This window comes from Spea bombifrons, chromosome 1 (genome assembly GCF_027358695.1).
Source record: "Spea bombifrons isolate aSpeBom1 chromosome 1, aSpeBom1.2.pri, whole genome shotgun sequence".
NCBI classification, from domain to species: domain Eukaryota; kingdom Metazoa; phylum Chordata; class Amphibia; order Anura; family Pelobatidae; genus Spea; species Spea bombifrons.
Genome location: NC_071087.1, coordinates 90987341 through 91003005, shown reverse-complemented (window position 1 = coordinate 91003005; position 15665 = coordinate 90987341). Strand labels below are relative to the sequence as shown.

The following is a 15665-nucleotide window of genomic DNA, read 5'->3' as shown; positions in this document are numbered from 1 at the left end:
CCTTTCCACCCCCCCCCCCGATATTTGCTGTGCAGGAATCTTGGCATTCCATATACTTATTGTGAGTCAGATCATCATAGGGGGTCCAATGAGACCATCTGTGTACATATGTGGAAAGCACTCCCATTTATTTTAATTAGAGCACTTACCTGCCACTTATTGACTGCTACAAGAAGCAAATGTCAAGATTCACCAGAATATAGAGTGAATCCTTAAAAAAAAGAATGTATATGAAAGTAATGGCTTTAATATGTTTTTAATATGGATTCCTCTTTTGTGAATAATTAAGTGGTAAAGGTTGCATTGTTATTGTTTAGCTATGTGTTTCTTCTTCCTCGTTTTCAGATATTCCTACGAATTATCAAATGTGGCAAATTTGGTTTAAATTAACACTTTTAAGAATCCAAATGCACAAACCTACTCAACTAAATCAATCCATGATGTGTATTAACAATTTTATCTTACATAGGGTGACTCCAAGAAAAGGGGATCTTCACAGGAGGACCACGAGAAATAAAGAAAATGTGCATGAAATGCCCCGATTACGCCATTATAGAAAACTCACGCATTCTATAGTTTAAACCAACAAAGGTAGCCTCATTATTGAGCTGTGAGAGTTAGCAAATGGATTTTTGTGTCATATTTCCAGATTCCCATTATAAATGTCTACATCAACCCTATTGGGTAACCATTCAAGCCATTAAAGATTTCACCCTATATTTGGCTTTCCATCAATAGTCTGAAAATCTACAACATATCTGAGTACTTGAACACAGATCAATCTGTTTCCACTGTATCTCAAATTACTAATGTGTATGTAATAGAAAAGTACATCTAGCAGGTATGTGGTTTTTTTCTCGGCAACAAGATAAAGATAAAGCCACAATACTTTTAAAAATGTGGCATGTTCTTCTAGAAACAGCAAAATTTGAGTTTTCCAGGCATATATCACACTGATCTGAAATATGAAGCAGCATTCTTTATACTAAAAGCCTTAGGGGGGCAATGCACTGACTTGTAGTAGTAGCAGTCAAACTTCAAATTTCATAGATTTTATTATTTACAGTAATAGGCAGCCTCTGGGACGCCAGCAGCTGTAGAATATGAATTTGACCTCTGAGCGTTAGCAGAGGTATAAATTTAGGAACCCGGAGAAACAGGGAGGGTGCTACATCTGTCCTCAACTGTACCTATTGCTTTTGGTTCAGAAGTGAACGTGATGGGAAGACTCATTAAACAAGTTTGTGTTAAGCAGCTCCAGAAGGGCGAGATTATAAGTCTTAAGTACTATACGTACTCTGAAAACCGGGAGTAGCAAAAGTATCTATGTGAAGACAACGGAGACAAGGCTTGTGGAAGCCCACATTGCATATGGAGAATTCAGTCATCCAATAGCTACAGAAGAAAGACCCTTAGGGATTAAAAGTAACAATGTCCAAATCAACTCATATAATATTAAAGTGCTGAAGAATATATCTCTAGATTGTAAGCTCCTTTGAGCAGGGCCCTCCTAACTTGTTGTTTCTGTAAGTCAAATTGTTATTTTACATACTACTTATGTCCTGTCTACCCATAGCACAGCGCTACGGAATTTGATGGCGCTATATAAAACAATAAATAATAATGATAATGATTAAGTCATTACTATTCTATGAATGTTCATAGTGCTGTAATTATTTTCTAAATTGCTTTAGTCCTATCAAATAAAACCCAGCAAAATAACGTTTAGGTTGATATACCGTACATTTATAAAACAACTGTGTTTTGTAACCTTAAAATGCACGTAAAGCTCTTTTCCATTTTTACAAGGGATGGCTAAACAACAACAAGGTAAGAGTCCATTTTAGTCACTTTTTTTGTTTGTTTCGTTTTACAGGTAAGAGAGATAAGGATCCGGTCAACTGTGTCCTCTTAGGTTCTACAAAACAAAGAGCTGCTCCTGCAATTTTTTTTCTTGGCTAAATGTGGCATCTACTTGAATTTAAGTAGCAAAAAAAGTACTGGAATTCTTCATGCAGCCAATTATAGAAATGTATAGGAAATGCCTCCACATAGAATGGGATAGTACGTATACTATAGTCCATAAAGTAATATGTCATCTCTGCTGTCACTAAAGGCCTTCTACAGCCCTGACATGTCACAGTGCCATTTTAATGCAAGTAGCATAAAAAAACCCAACTTTAACACTGGGTAACGCAAGCCATGCTGGAAGTGACCCTGTAAGAATTAGTGATTGTTGCATAAGACCCATTATCACGCATCATTGATTAAAAGGGGACAGGTGTTCAAAGACTATAAATTGATTGATTGTGTTATCTTGTGTATGCCGAAAGTTTACAAGTTTCTGGATTAACACAGAGAGAGTTTGTATGGGAATTAACCCAAATAAATAATTCAATGAACTAGGAACTTGTTCGCATTTCACAGAATGAAAAGAAACAGAAAGAAATATCAGAATATATATGTTCATTTATGCAGCTCTATATTTTATGTTGCAACTACCATGTATCGCATTTAAATGCTAGCCTTATGTTAACAAGGTTGCTAAATATTAAATATAAAAAAAAAAAGCAAATATCATGATACAAATATTAAAATAATGTAAAAAAGGTAAATAGTAGAAAGTACATTTTGGAGGTACAGAACTCATTAGCAGTTTGGTGACAAGAGCACCTTTCCTGAGAACTGTTGAAATTTTAGTCTAATATGAGGAGCGAGGGACTGAGAGATATATATATATATATATATATATATATTTAGACACAGGAACCAGTCAGAACCAGAATGCAAGATAATTATCCCTGCAAATACAGCACTATTTACCACTGAATCTGTGCTAATATAAGTACCGATCTCAATAGCACTTTTTGTATGTGTTCTTGCGCTCACATACACCATTACCATAGGTATAACCTTGCTGCATTGTTAGATCTTGCATACTTGTGAGGTTTTCCTCACAAATGCTGAACTGACAATATTCCTGGCCATTCTGTCATACTATCTCCGGTAAACAGTGAAGATCGATACCGTTCTATAGTCACAAACATGATACAAGTCCTCATTTTTCTATCTTGGGATACTCATCTTACTGAGCAATAAACATGATCTACACTGATCAATACGTGTGCTCTTAAGCATTGTCTGGAGATTGCTGTGTTTGCCATTCAACGCTCTCTGGTTCCTCATGCTGTTTCTCATTGTTTTTTGGTGAGAGAAAGCTTCACATTATAACATATAAGGCCTTCGACCAACCATGGAAGCCTAAATTCTTCAAAAGCATCATTTTGGGCTTAAAAATACCAAGAATACTCCTCAAATGTACCAAAAAAAACAGTACAGTTTTCTAAGGTACACCCTAATGCTCAAAGAGGTTAAAGGCAAACCCCGGTCATACTATACATATAAATTGTTTTATTCAGGCAAATTTATAATTCCCTCTATATATTTGCTCTTTTCCCAGGCCCCAGCTATTTGCCTTGCAGAAGATGTGTTTCCATTAAACGGACCTCCTTCTCAGAATCGCACATATGCAAGAAATGTATTGCTAAGCAGCACCGATTGTTGGCTGGAGGGTTCTAGGGGGTCTAAAGAGACCAACACGCCCAGAAACTTTCCTAAATGCGGATTGCAGAGTGGGCAGTATTCTGCAGCACTAGAGCCGCGCCAATTTAGAAAGGTCATTTTCGCATTAGGTTGGGCTCAACAGGTCCTAAAATAATAATAAATCACCCTCCCAACCAAGCCGCTAAATGATGAACCTTAATCACGATAAATAAACGCCGCTTATAAATGCTGCCAGGATGTTATGAAGTGTACAATGGATTGCTCCTGATAACCTTTGCCTTTAGAGTGGAGGAAAACACAATCTAAAGAGAATCAAACTTTGGACTCTGTCGCCACAGAGCTAATACTTTAGTGCAAAAACATAGCGGGGATTAATATTTTAAGACTGGGGATGTGAAGGAAACGTTTGTTAAAACTTTCTTAATTGAACAGTTATTGGAGTGCAATTCTGAACACTGCATCATGAGGACAAATTTTGATATTCCAAAAAGCAATTAACCAAAGCAATGTATTGGCAGCCATACAGATTATACATTATGAATTTAAGGGAATAAGTCCAGATGAATTCCTAAAACAAACATATGTTTCAATTTACATCTGTAGGTGGCAGGCTACAACACTGCATAATTAACCGATCATTGCGTCAACAATAAGATTGCTTGAAATATGGCTCATAACACATAAAAGGCATGCAATAAAATGATTATTGCTAAACTGGTATATACTTTTTAGTGGCATTCTTGCACTTCAATTTTCACAATGTGGCTCAGGCATCCACACTACAAACCAGGGGCAATGTATCCAGCAATGTATCGGAGTGCTGCCCTACTTAAAGGGGAGATCTGGTCTGCAAGCCGCACTCTGTAGACCACATAAAATGCAGGGATTTTTGAGCTAAAACCACATTATAAATTGAAAAAACTATTTAAGTTGGTTCCAAGGAACTGTCTGTGAACATATGGTTCCTGCTGCTTCCTTGTTCCATAACACTGGACCCAAAGGCTGTTATGCTGCATTGCATTTTATTGGCATGTGCAGGGTTCCAGAGGCCTTCAATGTCGAACCCACCAAACGTGCACGTACAATAAAAAATATCTACATGGGTACAAGGTTTAGCAGCGACTATAAATACCTGGGCCTAGTGGATTTGCTCAGTCTGTTGCCAGGGTTCCCTCTCAATCCTCCTTTGGTGGTCGGTACACTTGATAAATGGAGGAACTTACTCTTCACATGTACGGCTTTGTCAATCACGTGTCGAAATGGCTTTGCAGGACAGGTTGAATTCTGTGGTCACAGAGTAATGTCTGATTAGGGCTACTTTTTGGCATTGGTGGGAATACCCTCTTAATGTACAACTACCAGGCAGAACAGGTACCAGCTTTCCCCCCCAATAGCGCTTTATTAGCAGAGCGGACATCACCACCTGTTCATTGCTTACCTATATTGCAGTTATGCAGAGCCTTTTGCCCCAGTTTAAACACTGAGTTTGCCACATGTTATGAAAACTGAATGCTTGCGGACATTAACTAAGGCCCTGACCGACTTCATCTGGTACAATGAAACGTGACTTAGTCAGAACGTTATTCCTGGGTTATAAAAGCTTTACAATATTAAATTATAAATATGCTTATATATCCCCAGAGACGCCATCATCAAGAAAATGTTAGAGAATGCAAACGTGTACAGTATGGATGGGTTCAACTCTGGTAATAGAAACTATTTTGAACATCTGAGTTATGTTTCCTTGGGGTGATATTTCAGGTATTCTGGAATGTGCGGTGTGATGACAAATTGGAATAAAACATGCATCATAAATTGCAGTGCTAAATTGTGTTGTACAGCTCATAATAGCATCATAGGGGTAGTTTCCTGAAGCTTACTAAATATATATATATATATATATATATATATATATTTCCCAAAAAACAAATGTTGTCAAACAATGGTGACGAATGCATTTTAAAGTACAGTTAATGGGTGTTTTGTTAATAATAGTACATATTTTTCAGAAATGGAGTGATGCATCCGATCCGTTTATGGGCCAGTTAAAGACAGAAAATGGTGTTATTTGCTTCTCTTAACGAATGCATACCGGAATGTTTATAATGTTTTAATGATCTATAAATCTCTTGATCGATGTATCTCAAAGCAATCTGATGGTAGTGACAGCTTTCAAGGCCTAGATGGGACTGTATTTATATTTAGAGAAATCTGATGCCCCTAAGTATTTTGAATCATTTTAATAGCCAGTGTGTAAATACGATCAGCTGAAATTTGGCAGACGTTTCTGCGGTACGCTACCGATGTCACAGTGGACAGGACAATGCAGACAAAGCACTCCACAGATCCTAACCAGGCTCATTTTCATTCTAGACCCTCTAGTTCTGGAGGAAAAATAGGGAAAACAGCATTTCCAGTGCCAAGCAGTAAAAGTAAAGCAATCAGCAAGAATGTTTTTGCCGCTTTGTACCAGAAAACATTTTTACATACAATTTTCCAAGTGATTCTATATTCTTTTTAACTGAACCATTGATTTGTATGTATTCAGCATGGCTGTAAGTACAATCCAGTGTCCAAGCCAGACATAGCACAAAGCACCATTGTATGAATTCTCTGCCAAGGCATTGAAGAAAGGAGACCAGAATGCCCGGCATATCACTTGGCTAGATAACCATGCACAGATTCCGAGCTCCTATATGACTAACAGCAGACTATGTAGGTGTGGCAACTATTGTGTACAAGCATGAAAGGACACCAATACCATTTTGAAGCCTCATATCTTGAAACAATGCCAGTGAAAAATGCAGATTGTTTTCCATAACACCCACACAAAATGTGAAGATTCAGAAGAAACAAACAATTTCCACAGCCAACAGCTAAACTTTCAATGGAGGGGGACGTGTTTGGGTCTGAAGCTTCATTTTGTTAACAATAATGTCTTAGAGTGAAAATACCAAAAAATAAAGTTGGTTTAAGCTTACTTAAACTACATATGACAATAAGGAGAAATTACACATTTAATATGCATACATCTTTTGAATATGTTTTATTCATCTACACTAGAATGTCGACCATCAAGTACTCCAGGTGTAGGTTTTCTCCAGCGGCCTCACAATCGCCACCTATTCTTACACGATCCAGAAAACGTGCCCTGTCCGTCACACTGCATGTCTTGCTCAAACTGGAAACTCATCTCCAGTCTCCTATGCAACGCTATAGTAAGACATCAAAGACATACAAGTTCAAAGCCATAGTACGCGCACTGTATATTTATAAAAACAACAGCAAATGCTAAATATTGTAACAGTGATTTAACAGAAAGCCGATAACAACACACTTCAATTAAAGATCAAAAGCCCTTCATAAATAACATATGCACACGAAAAAATCAAAACCCTAATGGAGAAACTAAAAAACCTTAAATCAATACCCAAATCAACACTTTCTTACTAGCAAATATAAACAGGCCATTGGCTTTCTACTAGAAAACAAAAAGGTATATTTTTGAACACCAGCTCATAATAATAACGTTCTTCTATTTGTCTGTTTCTGTGTGTCATGTCTATTAAATTCAGCTACTACCGAGTTTCTGCTGAGTCCACTTTCAAGACCAGGTTTCATGGAGGCAAAACACATTGAGTCTCACTTTACATGCCAGAACTTTGCCGCACGTAGGGCAAGAAGTGGAGATCGCCCAAAAGAGCAATCGCAAGCCATAGTTCCAAGAGGTGTTCTTTAGGGACATGTGTGAGTTTACGCATATTTGCGGGTTAATAAATACTGGTTTAAAAGGACGCCAAAAATGTGGTTGCCCTCCGATCTCCTCTTTTTTAACTTATAAATCAGTTATGGCCATACACAATTGTGGAAAATCATTTAGCTTTTATTGATTCTATATCATATGTGGATTGTATAGTGTTTTGTAGTCACATAACGTTTATATATGAAGGACATGTAAATTGTACTATAGCTTGCGATTAGTTTTATATTTAACCTGTTCTTCAAGGAACTGCTGCCAGACTATGTCTTGCTAAGTAGCTACTGTAAACTGTTTTCATGATAATGGCTTTACTATAGATTTAATGTTAACATTAATGTTGCAGAGCTGTCTCTAGGTTTTCTGAATAATCGGAAAATTATAAGAAAAGGCATTTTAGATTGATACTCAATTAGTTTAAACTGCACCTCGATGGTTAAACATTCCTCTTTAAAATTCTAATGTCATTTCTGTTGACTTCAGCCAAGATGTCATGGTGTGTTTTCCAAATCCATGACCTTGTCATCGTGACTGTCCACAGATTTTTTTTTTCTTAGTACATTAGTATATTGTAAACACCTTTAACCCATTCTAACCGGTAATATTTCAAATATATTTAACCCCTTCAAGCCTTGATCTTTTTCCAAGGGATATTTTAATTTTTTTTTTTAAATCAGTTCAATATGTAAACCCAAAAAACACCTTTGCCTTCTACAACTATGAGATCACTTTCAAGACATGTACCGATCCACAAGCGAACATTTTGTTCCTAAAACCATTAACCATACTGCAGAGCTTACAAATCACATTATGTTAAAAATAATTCCACAGAAACAACCTAAAAGCATTCCCACAATTGTATGTAAAATGCTGAGTCTATTATGGAATGTATGTTGAGATAATGGGGATACAATCCTAATAAATCTTAGAAACAGAAAAACATTCCAATAACCTCTAGGGTTTCCTTCGCTCTTGAAAAACATCCTCTCTGTCTGAGTTGTTAAGGGACAATGGAAATTATGTTGCTGATACTCTGCATTTAGCTTTCTATGTCCATCTTTATGTAGACTTGAAAATTCCTGGTACTGCACCAAGTATATGTTGCCATTAACACAGTATTTATTTATTGTAAACATTTTACCCCCAATATTGTGGTCATCATAGGACATAACTGTTCATTGCTGCGTGCTATTCCCCTTGGGTATCTGCTCTTAATTATTAAAATTAACCCCTTAATGACAAAGCCCGTACATGTACGGGCTCAAAATGCATTGTTTTCAATGGGTTTTGGGACCGCCCATTGTCCTTAAGGGGTTAAAACAAATTTCCCCTTTAAATTTGAAAATAATATTCAAAAAGGGATTTAAACAAATAACCACCAGCTCGCAATGAATTAACAAACAGGATTACAATCCCGTCCAAACCCTGCAATTTCATGCTGACTATAAATAAGATTCACCTACATAGTCCTTGGTGTTCGATCATTCGTTAATCACTTTGTAGAGTGACGGTTTGATTCATTCTGTCAGATGCAAAGCAGGAGCAAAAACATTACAGTGCTATTATGCCATGAAAAATGGTCTCGCAGGATGCAATGGAAGCATTGGATTTATTATACAGCATTCACTTTTTCAGCCATCATTGTTATTTGTTTTTCATATGTTCAATACTAAAAGCACAAGTGGATATTCAACTAGAATTATCTTTTTTACTTAACCTTTTTAATAACTGGCCCCTACACAGTATATATATATATATATATATATTAATATTATTATTTATTTGTTATTCAGTTTGTTTCATAAACCAAGGTGAAAAGTTTATCGGTCGAAATGTATCCATAGTTGGATATTTAGGTTTATGGTACATTATTATTATTATTATACTTAATTTATAAAGCACCGACAGATTCCGCAGCGCTGTACAAAGAAAATGATACAGATAACGACAATACTATACAGCAACTGACATACAGATACAAGAGGAATGAAGGGCCCTGTTCCCGCAGGAACTTACAATCTAGGTACAGTGTCAGAATCTCGCACATCTATCGCAAGGCATCAGTTACATATGTGAAGGTGCAAAATCTAACGTGTTTTTACCCTATTGAGGAGGTGCCATCGGCAGCAGCTACACATTTTCAAAAACTGCAGTTAACTAGCCCACTGAATGTCTTCAGCATTACCAAACATAGGGCATATAGAACATTTTTAAATATAATATAATGTTACTAGTCGAAATGGTTGTATGACAAAGACACTGTGGCCCTTGACGTGAATTATTCTGTAAATCTTGTTTTGTGTGAGCACAGATTAAAGCATGAAAGGTTACTAACGTTCATTCTGGGACTCCTTCTTTCAGTATTTCTCAACAGCTCCAACGCCTGGTGAAAACGGTAAGTAGCAGGACTGAGTAATAGAAATCAGCTGCCATCCAAAGCAATGCAAGGTTTTGTTAGAATGCAAGACTGCATCACCATCATAGACTTTTTCCAACCAAGCAAACTAGTTTAAAGCCAATGAATGTGCATATGCAGACAAATATATATATATATAATTACTTAAAAATCTAAGAACCCATTAATTAAATCTTAATAGCACTGCCTGTCAACATTAATGCAGCGGTGTGCACACATCTGTACAATGACCTAAATCAATATGAACAATGACGTCATGCATGAACTAGACATTATGTATACTTAATATATGAAAGCATTGCGGAGTATACAATAAACACTGCATATATAATATATATATGTAATATATTCTAACAATCATTTCACAATGTGATTTGTTTACCTCCTCTCGCAATGTTATGAATTTTCCAACCAAATGATAAATGATAAAACACTAGTATAACTAGCACATGATTACTAGTATCACCGGTGTATGATGGCACATACTCCTGCAAAAACAGGTAATCAATCATTGAAGAACACATCAGTCCTGAACACAACCAGGTCTGGATACAGCAGATGGGATAAGTCACAAAGAAGGCATTGTTATTCAACCCGAACAACTGTTCTCAAGTAAATACTTGTGCCTGTCCAAGCACATCAAATCTACACAAAAGATATGATACCTGCTGGAAATCGAATAGACTGGGGGCCAGTTCCCCAGTTCCCCAGTCCCCTCTATACAGCACTCTAGACTGTGACAAAGGGACCTTTAATGAACATGTAAACAGGTCCCAGCAGCTGCTCAGATGGTGAGAGCAGATCAAGAGATGACCTTGATTTTAACAGTGGGCACAGTACAGAATTCATGAAACAAACAATAAGAAACTCAAGTCAAGGGTTGGGGTGGGGGGTGCGGTAATGTGCTGCTTTATCTTCCAAATACCAGAACATAAAAATACATTTTTAAAAAAATTACATAATGAATATAACCAGATGCTGATTTTGAAGCTAATACACCGAAAATAATAGATGTTCTTAACTGGGCTCCATTACAGTATATATATATATATATACTGTTTTCATCAGTGTTCCAGAAAAACAAAACAATACACTGATCAAGGCAAAACAATGGAGTAAGAGGCAAAAAAATCTCAAATGAAAGATCTAGGTCAATGGAGTGCATCTTACCTTTGCCCCCGAACGGTGGCTAAAGCTGGTAGAATTGCCCCGACTGGATGTTATTGGTATAGATCCCTGCTGCCAACGGTGCGACTTACACAACTTATTTACGCATATACATGGATGTGTGTGTTCTCCAGCGCGGACAGGGCAGATCTGATGCTTTTTCTTGGTGTGCGGTGTGTGTATATGTTTTGTCAGCCTCCTCGGCACAGTATCTCCCCCTCTCAGCCTTGGAGAGCGAGAGAGAAAAAAAAAAAGTCTATGGTTTTTAACCCGGAGTTCCTTTTATAGATAGAGAGGCTGAGCCGTACGGAGGAGGTTATTATCGGTCACAGCGATCCTGCTGCCTTCTGTTTATATGCTGTAGTCGTTTACTGAAAGCACGTGTATGGAGGCCCCTCCTCTTAAGAGGGCCATATGTTCCATGGATACCCTATGGATTCTTGGTGTGCAGTGCACTGCCAGTAGCTGCTATGGCTTGTTTACTAGATAGACAGTATAATCATGCTAGATGGGTGGGGGGTTTTCATATAAGCACTTCTGGGGCCATTAAAGGGTTAAAAATAAGAAATGACTTACACTGCTGTACATTGTTGGATTATGGATTGCTAGAATGATTATAGACTTAGTGTCATGCAAATCAAGGCATCCTTGGGGCAGAAAGATCTACTAATAAATACATTTTAAGGGTTTTTAATATAATAAAATAATCCAATAACTATTTTGTAGGGGGGTTAGATAAAAATGCAATGGATGTAGGGAGTCTGAAATTTTACTTATAGGTAGCTTACATTTCATGTCTTTTTGGAAGGTCTGCGGGAAAGTTCTCCTTTACTTCCCTATATGCATTGGCACGAATTGGTGGGATAAAAAGGCTATTTCACTGAGCATAGAAAAACCATAACTTCCATGGGGCAAGAGGGGCATCGCAACATGAGCATTTGAACTGCCCAGTGGCAATGCCCGGGTACCCACTTCAGCTTCCACGAGTGGGACAGGACTGTGCCCCAAGCGTCAAGATACAACTGTGCCCTGGGCATCAAGAGCCATATTCCTGGCTGTTTCATCTCAACTCAGATCACCTGCACGTTACAGTTTATGAATAAACCCTTCCATGGCAGCTCCCTCGTTTGCGCTTTGGGGTATTGTATGTGTCATGTTGTTCCAGTCTGAATTTTGCAGCTTGTCCCTCTTAGAGCCTGACTGCTCTACTTAATTGCCACTTGCCTCATGTTATGTTATACTTTTTTGAAACCCATACCATTCAAACGCTCCGCTACATAACTTGCTATCAGAAGGTTACAAAGTCTGTGTAAAGACTTTGCTTCCTTCCTTCCTGCCTGTACCCATACCCCCTAAAACAAAGGTGTCCTCTTTGACTATTGGAAATGTTGGGAGATAACCTGCCCCCTGGGAACTTAGAATATTTGGTAGTATGTGTTTATCACAGTGTTTTCTGTTCTTAACCCCTTAAGGACAATGCATTTTGAGCCCGTACATGTACGGGCTTTGTCATTAAGGGGATAAACATCACAATTATGTTCTCAAACAGTAGTCTTTGTTGTCTCAATAGTGAAATGTGTATATAAATAGTGTTTTTAAAATACATTATTCTTCTAAATGTGTTACCATGGGCAGATCCAGGTGAGGGGCTCGGGGGTTAATGCCCCCACCAAGAAAGACAGCAGTGTGTTCCTGGGGATAGGGATACAGAGGTAAGTCTATAGTACCTTTTTGTGCCCATAATTTCAAGAAAAAGGAAGGTGTTCAGCTTCGTCACATAATGTCGCACAGCGTGACCCTGCGGTGTTAGTGCGCCAGCTCACTAATTGAGCTGCATTAAGGACAGGCTGAGGCTTCACCTAGGAAACTGAGTTGTGCATGTGTTTAGGTGTGTCAGTGTGCGTGTTTGGGTATGTTAGTGCATGTATGTGTTTGGGTATGTTAGGGAGTTTATGGGTGTGTTAGTGTGTATATAGATATGTGTGTGTTTGTTAGTACAGGTGTCTGTGTGTATATCTGTGTATGTTAGTGTGTGTGTGTTAGTGCTGAGTGCCTGGTTGTGTTAGTGTGAGTGTTTGGATGAGTGTGTTAGTATGGGTTTCTGTGTGCATGTGTATTAGCATGAGTTTATGTGTGTTAGTGTCTGAGTGTGTACATTAGTGTGTGTCTGGGCATGTTAGTGAGAATGTCTGAGTGTGTTAGCATGTGTCTGGTTGTGTTAGTGTGAGTGTTTGGATGAGTGTGTTAGTATGGGTTTCTGTGTGCATGTGTATTAGCATGAGTTTATGTGTGTTAGTGTCTGAGTGTGTACATTAGTGTGAGTGTCTGGGCATGTTAGTGAGAATGTCTGAGTGTGTTAGCATGTGTCTGGTTGTGTTTCTGTTACTGTGTGTCTTAATATTAGTCTGTGTTAGTCTCCCTTCAAGATCTGGCTCTGGATCCACCTCTGTTATTCAGTTAAATACATAGCTATTAATAAGTCATAAAATCATGTAAAATGTCTTGGAAGAGACCCTTAGCGAGGCCTCGAACCACATCCCCTAAAAGTAAAAGTCCCCCCTTCGGCCACTTAAAATATTGGGAGGGATGTTAACTTCTGATGGATCCTAACATCCTGTTGTTGTCAGATTCTATATGTTACAGTTTTAGCATGCATGAGAACTCACGCCAAACCAAACAATCCTCATACCGAACACGTTTGTTTCAGCAAACATAAACTGGTTTTGCTTAAAGGGACACTCCAGCTATCATATGCTGGTTCACATAAGACATCCAGGGGTCTAATGAGACCCATTGCATGCATTTCAAAGAAACAACCCAAAAGTGATGTGAAAACAGGAATGTAAATGGAGAGATGTAGCTTCACCTACATCTTTAAACTTTAAATCACGTCTTAGCACTAAGATGTTTGGACTCTTGTATGAAATCAGCCAGACTCCCAAAGTAAGCTAATTTTTAACAATCCCAAGATAACACCTGCTGTCCTTAAACCACCATAGACACCTGTATATGACTCAACTACATATAATCATTCACGTCAAAACAACCCATAAATTACAGATATGCACATGCATGTAAATTCATGTGTGGCACATCGAAATGTTCACTGTATGTTTACTAGCTAAAATAGACAGTAAAAAAATGATAGAGCCTTCCATTGTAATTGAATCAGTAACAGCCTCAAACCTGTGCTAAACTTAATAAAATGCAGCACAAAAAGCCTCATTATGCACCGCTGAATGTCCATAGCCTTCAATCATTTGTCGTTAATGTAAAAGGGTGCCTCATGATAACTTCTGCCAGAAACACATTTCGAAAACATAAGCACCCACCGATAGGTTGTTACCATTAAAACATCTTAAACGTTTCTGGATAGTTTTTATTAATAAAACCTTCAAAAGAAAGAATAATGCCACACTGGTCCCCGACACCATGGCCTTCGGTTGTTTTGGATTATGCAACAAGTGATCTTTATGTGTCTCTTACTCCAAGACTGAAGCTTCAACACTAAACCCTCGAGCAATCCATATTGAGCCCCACTCACTCAGTTCCATATAGGTATGTTCTGTAGGTCTGTTGGTTTATATAGATGTCCACTTGTGGAGTTACCGACTAGGTCCTACAACAAAAAAATTATGTTCCTCTGTTTTTTGGTATTCATGGGAACTGCACCCAGTGCCAATCAATGAGGACTGGTGGCAAGCCTATCCAATAGTGCTAAGCAAATCTAAAATATATTTTATGCTATCAAAAATTAAACACAGCTATTACAAGCAGTCTAAATATTTAGATATATCTAGTCTCAATGATAACTGCTCAAGTTTATTCAAACATTTACTTGGCACTAAAAGAAATATACTGTAAATTAGATATTAGGTATAAGTAAAAAAAAGTTATGAAGAAATAGAATGAAATATAAATAGTGAGAAAACATAAAGACAAATGGCTACTCTAGTTGTTTTTAGTTTATTTGTATGAATTTGATTTGTGTATTCATTTTTATTTTGCCCATTTTAGATGTTAATATTGTAGACATACTCAAAGCAGGCCTTCTGTGTTATAATGGTAAGTGTAAATATATTATGCTTTACCAGGTAGTTCTTGTACTGACACATATATTTATGTATCTGTGTATGTATATGTATCTGCATATTATAGCTCTTCTGCACTATAACTTTACTGTACTTAAAGGACCCCTACGCACACCTCCAAAAAGTTTTCTTTTTGGCTCCACTGTCCCTATCATGGGCCAGTTGTGGAAATTCTATGATCTCATCGGATGGACCAAGTGAGCTTTAACGTCAACGACCTCCACTGTAGCTCCCACATGGCCTCCTCATGATGGACTAAAGCTGAGCATTGTGAGGGGCTCCTCTGGTAAAATGGGTGGGTAGCTGAGCCTCTGGCTGGGCTTACCTCTTGCCACATCCCCTAAAGAAGTTTTAGTTAAGAGAAGAAGAGTAGTTAAGGTGCAAAGTAGTAAAAATTGAGCAGAAATACTTTCCTATACTGCTACTCAGTGCAACCGTGCATATATATATACATTAAAATTGTGCAGGATTATTCTGATTGCCGTGCCGGTAGCACCAGTTTTACTAGCTTTTCCCTTTAATATTTCTATACTTGTGAACCCTCTACAAGGTTAGCAAACAGGCTTTGTGGAAGGTTGGCATATGATACTCATCCAGCTTTGAAGTTTGGCAGACACAAAGGATAACAAGCGGTTAATTAAAAGTCCCTGCAAATCTGCATACAGAATGT

At 37.8% G+C, this 15665-nt stretch overlaps 1 protein-coding gene across 2 annotated transcripts in view; it reads right to left on the bottom strand.

Moving 5' to 3' along the window:
• The window catches only part of ABCA1 (ATP binding cassette subfamily A member 1), a 63810-nt gene extending 52726 nt beyond the window's left edge, over positions 1-11084 (bottom strand). For both annotated transcript variants that reach the window (XM_053465876.1, XM_053465877.1), the window contains exon 1: positions 10908-11084. The gene's annotated coding sequence lies outside the window, so the exon portion shown is untranslated. The remainder of the gene's footprint in view (positions 1-10907) is intronic.
• Between the last annotated feature and the right edge of the window lie 4581 nt (positions 11085-15665).